Raw genomic sequence first — 5,289 nt, forward strand, 5'->3', positions numbered from 1 at the left:
CTGGTCCTATGACTGCACAGTTCTGGGCGCCGAGGATGGGGCAAGGTCCTTCAGACACGGGGCAGAGCGAGGTCCAGGCACTCACACCTGTTGTGCTCCTCACCACATGCCGTAGGGCCTGGCAGCTCAGAGGCCGTCGTGGGACGTCAAGGCTCCTGCCACAAGGTTGGCCAGACCTGCAGGGGCCTTCTGAGTGAGCCAGGGCCTAAGTCTGCACAACAGAAGCAGGAAGTCCTGGACCAGGGGACAGGGAGGGCTCTAGGGTCCTAGGGGCCCTTTCAAACCCGAGTTTAGGCGTTGTATTAGTGTCTTGTGGCTGATGTACCAATCACAGATTAGTGGCTTAAAACAACACAAATGTCTTATCTCACAGTTCTGGGGGCCACAAGTCTGAAATGTATCTCATTCAACTTAAATCGAGACACTGGCAGGACTGGCTCCTCCTGGAGGCTCAGGGGAATCTGTTTCCTGCCTTCTCCGGCGTCTCAAGGCACCTGTGTTTCTTGACTCGTGGCCCCTCCTCCATCTTCAAAGGCAGTGGTGGGCAGTGAGGTCTCTCCCATCACATCCATCTGGCAGTTACTCTCCTGGCCCACCTGGATAATTCAGGCTCACCCCCGCCACATCTCAAAGCCTGCTACTTTCAGGATCCTTCACCTCCACTCACTGGCCCGAAGCCTGCCGTGCACACATCCTCGCTCAATGTTCCACACTGGTCGAGCCCTATCTCTTAACGCTGTGTTAAACAGAGTCCCTGCTTTTGTGGAGTTGGGTAGAGACAAACAAGAAACAAATAAACAAGTACATGCAGGCTGAGGTCAGTGCATCCGCCGGCCAGAGCCCTGCGCCATTCGCCTGGATTCTGGGGAAACAGGACCCTTTTGCTCTGGACCTGGGCTCCTCCTGAAATTGGTGTTGAAGATGCTGCCTCAAAGCCACAGAGTGCAGGCAGCGGGCAGGGGGAGGTGATGGCCAGTGCACTGAGGGATATGTCTGTGGAAAATGAAAAACCAGAATGAAACCAAAGACAAGTCAGTGTTCTCTTCCTGACTCCCAGCCACTGTCCGTGAAAATCACATCAGCACAAAATACGCCTCCCCTTTTGCTGGGCTAAGTTCTAGCAATTGCTGCATTCATAGCAGTTGATTCTCGAGGTAGGGACGTTCTATAAAGCTGTGGTGAGTACTGAATTGGTGATGCCTGGACTGCTGAGCCATGGCTCCCAGGGGAGACACAGGGTTAGGGTCCTGTGAGCCTCTGGTCCCAATGTTCTCATCAGCCAAGCAATGCATCATCTGTCTTATGAGTGTTTCTGTGTAAAGATGCTTTACTGAGGCCAGGCATGGTGGCTCACGCCTGTAATTCCAGCACTTTGGGAGGCCAAGGCCGGTGGATCACCTGAGGTCAGGAGTTCAAGACCAGCCTGGCCAAAATGGTGAAACCCCATCTCTACTAAAAATACTAAAATTGGCCGGACGCGGTGGCTCAAGCCTGTAATCCCAGCACTTTGGGAGGCTGAGACGGGCGGATCACGAGGTCAGGAGATCGAGACCATCCTGGCTAACACGGTGAAACCCCGTCTCTACTGAAAAATACAAAAAACTAGCCGGGCGAGGTGGCGGGCGCCTGTAGTCCCAGCTACTCGGGAGGCTGAGGCAGGAGAATGGCGTAAACCTGGGAGGCGGAACTTGAAGTGAGCCGAGATCGTGCCACTGCACTCCAGCCAGGGTGACAGAGCGAGACTCCGTCTAAAAAAAAAAAAAAAAAAGCAACAACAACAGCACTCACAAAGAAACCGAGCTGGAATTATTTCAGTTCTGTCATTCTGCAAGACCTCTTGGTGTTTTTACTCTGTGTTTCAAATGTAAGACTGTGAAACCGGAGCACAAACGGAGGTGTAGTGCTGAAGTTGAGATGTTAGCTCATGCATGAAAGAATTGGCTGCATTTGAATATCTTTAACATTGAAATGCATTCTTTTTTCTGTTACTTGCTTTAAAGAATGAATCAAGAAAATCATGATTATCCGTGATTATTACATAACTATCCTAAAAATAATTTTTCAGTATGGAGGATGGAATATTCAAAACCGTGACTCACTCTGGTATCAAATACCCTGGGGCACCACCGGCCTGGGGCACCTCAAGCTCCTTGCTGGCGTCCAGCGGCCTCTGGCAGCTCTCCAAGTGTGAGCGGACCGAGACTGCCTGGGGAGGCCTGGAGCCCTTTGGCTCTGCCCTCAGTCTGCCTCTGAGCCAAAACCTGCAGCCGGCCTTGTCACCAGCAACGCTGGGACCCCAAGGTAGAGAGGATGTAGGAAACAAGGGTTCCCACCAGGAAGTGTGAAGAGTGAGGTGAGCTTCTTCCTGTGCCTCCCACACCACTGCCCAGTGGCACAGGGCTCCCTGGGGCCTGCCTGGGACAGCCTGCGGGAGCCCGACCCCAGTACACAGGCCCCAGGCTGGTGTGAGCTGGGTCAGGGGAAGGTCTGCCTGGGGATGGGAAGGATCGTGGAGAGAGAGGTCTGCCCAGTAGGCCCCAAGGCCCCCTCCCAGAAGACGCTGACCTCTCCAGGCAGCCTGGCATGGAAGCCAAGGGCCGCGAGTCGAGTGTCTGCCTCCCAGGCCAGGGCTGGGAAGGGCAAGAACAAGGCTGGTCCTGCAGCCTCCCACCTGGGGAGGGCACAGGGATAGGCAAACAGCTCAGCCCCGCGGGCACACTGGGGTCTGTGCAAACACGGTCACCCTGGGCACGAGCAGCCCTTCCTCACTGGACGTCCCTGGGCACCGGCAGCCCTTCCTCACTGGATGTCTCTTGGTTTTCCTGGCCTCCTGGAGAGTCACCGTCACCCCTGCCTGTGCCCTGGACCAAGACCCTGGCGAGCGTGACCAGCCCAGGGCAGGCCCTGCCAAAGCGCCCAGTGGGCCCCAAAGGACCCGCCTTGGGTTGAGGGGCTGTGGGAGGAGGTCACTGCAGTTTCCAGAGAAGGCTGAGGGTGGGGGGTGGCTGAAGAGACTGTGAGGGGACCTGGGCATCGTCCAAGGTGCCAGTGCCCATCTGGGGTCTCGGTGGCCGCAGGGAGAATGCGGGCTGAGTGCCACCACGCAGCTCCATCCGGCCTGACCCTCGGTCCCAGCCCCGCCCAGGGCCACTGCCGCTGGGTCCCCCCACAGAGATGCAGGGACTGCGCAGGCGGCAGGGTCGGAGGGACGCAACCTCCACACGGGCCCCATCTAGGCCATCTGTACCCCGGCAAGGGAGGCGCCAGCCCAGCATGCCTGGCTCAGCGCAGTGCCAGCACAGGCCCCACCCTCACCCCCCGGGGAAGAAAAAGTAAGACTTTGCCAGGGATCAGAGAAAGAAAAGCCACGTGCCTCCCACAGCTGAGCACGGCCATGGGCAGGGCTGGCCCCTGCGCCCACCAGTCCTCGCAGGGGCCGTCCCACCTGGGAGAGGCCTCAAGGCCATTGGCTGCCTCGGCAGGACCTGCAGCCGAGTGGGACCTGCAGCCGGGGCCTCAGGCCTGTCGCAGGTGTGGAGCCGGCTGCCTGAGGACGCTCTGCAGGGTGGGCAGCGCTGGGGATGGCACGGGGACCGTCCCTCCCGGCCCAGGGGCTGGGCAGGACCCAGTGTGGCCTGCACAGGGCTCCTGAGGGTAGAGAAGGGGCGGGAGGCCAAGGGAAGAGAGGGGCAGATGTGTGGGAGCTGGGGTGCGAGGGCAGGGCTCCAACCGGTCTGGGAGCATGTGCAGGGGTGTGGTGTATATTTGATATGTGGGCGGTGTGTGTGGTATGTGGTGTGTGTGGTGTTTATGTGGTGTGTGGGGTGTGTGTGTGGTGTGTGGTGTATATGTGATGTGTGATGTGAGTGATGTTTGTGTAGTGTTTATGTGATGTGTGGGGTGTGTAGAATGTGTGTGTGGTATATGTGTGGTGTGTGACGTTTCTGTGATGAGTGTGGTGTATGGTGTGTGTGGTGTGTCTGATGTGTGTGATGTGTGTGTGGTATATGATGTATGTGCAGTGTGGTGTGTGTGTGGTTTATCTGTGATGTGTGTCTGTATGGTGTGTGTGACGTGTGTGTCGTGTATCTGGTGTGATGTATGTGGGGTGTGTGTGGTGTGTGTGTGGTTTGTGGTGTGTTCTGTGTGGCGTGTGTGATGTGTGTGTTGCATATGTGGTGTGGGGTGTGTGTGTGGTATATCTGTGGTGTGTGGGGGGTGTGTGATGTATGTGCTGTGTGTCCGTGGTGTGTGTGCCTGGGGGTGTGTAAGCCACTGTCTCGGAGATCGTTTTTCTCGAATGTCTCTGCAGATGGAACCTGTCGGGAGGTTTTTCCCGGCCTCTGCGATGGCTCCTCCCCTCCCGGCATTGTTTCTGCGGCCCAGCTTAAGCTTGTCCTCAGCAATTTGCCGCTCCGCTGCCCCCGAGCTCAATGCCAGCCCCTCACACAAAGGCGACATTCACTTCATCTAAAGGATTCCCATAACGCCAGCAGTCTGCCCCACAAAGGCCGGCGCTGCAATTTTCCACTCCAGGGCCCCGCGGGGCTCACACACAAATCCGCCTGTGTAGGGCGGATGCGGCATTGTTGCGGCTCAGCAGGGAATGTGCCTGAGCTAAGCCCTCGCCCTGCTTCCCCTCGAGGTCAGCAGGTTAGACAGGATGGTCCCCCGCAGACCCCCGAGCCGTCCTCAGAGTGGAACGTGGGGCCAGCCATGCCCCGCCAGCCCCTTCCAGAACAAAGCCGGCAGGCAGAGTGTGCCACAGACCCCCGAGGCCCTCCAAGGCTGGAGTTAGGTTGGGGAGAGGATCCTCTGTGGGGGGTTGAGAGATAATTGTGTCCCACAGCACACACTGGGCGCTCACCACTGCCAGAACGTGCAGGTCATGGTGACGAGGACAGAGCCAGTGATGCCCCGCCCTTCCCCTGCCAGCCAGCACTTAATGTGCCCATCACTGGGTGTCACTTTTACAGTGGCGGCAAATGCTACTTCACTGAGTTTATTTTTATCATGAAAATTTTTACACTGTCTCAAAAGTAGAGACCACGGAACAATGAGCCCTTCACATACTCATCAGCCAGATCCAACAATTAGGAGGATTTTGCCCCCGCTTCCCGCTTCTCTTGGTTTTTTCTTTACTGGAGTATTTTAAAGCAAAGCGCAGACGCCACGTCATTTCACCCCCGCACACTTCAGTTGCCTCTCTTACAAATCTAACATTTCTTTATATAAGCGCAAATTCCCTCTCATGTTTGACAGGATTCCTAACAATGTCTTGATGTCATC

General features: G+C 56.6%; 1 long non-coding RNA gene across 1 annotated transcript; it reads left to right on the top strand.

Annotated features, from left to right (window-relative positions):
• Window positions 1–2,168: 2,168 nt before the first annotated feature.
• Window positions 2,169–4,971, top strand: LOC105555554. The gene is made up of 3 exons (XR_001008492.1): window positions 2,169–2,353; window positions 3,175–3,332; window positions 4,313–4,971. It is a non-coding gene; the product is annotated as an uncharacterized LOC105555554 (long non-coding RNA).
• The last annotated feature ends 318 nt before the right edge of the window (window positions 4,972–5,289 follow it).

Source organism: Mandrillus leucophaeus, unplaced genomic scaffold (assembly GCF_000951045.1).
Source record: "Mandrillus leucophaeus isolate KB7577 unplaced genomic scaffold, Mleu.le_1.0 Scaffold69, whole genome shotgun sequence".
In the NCBI taxonomy this organism is placed as follows: Eukaryota; Metazoa; Chordata; class Mammalia; order Primates; family Cercopithecidae; genus Mandrillus; species Mandrillus leucophaeus.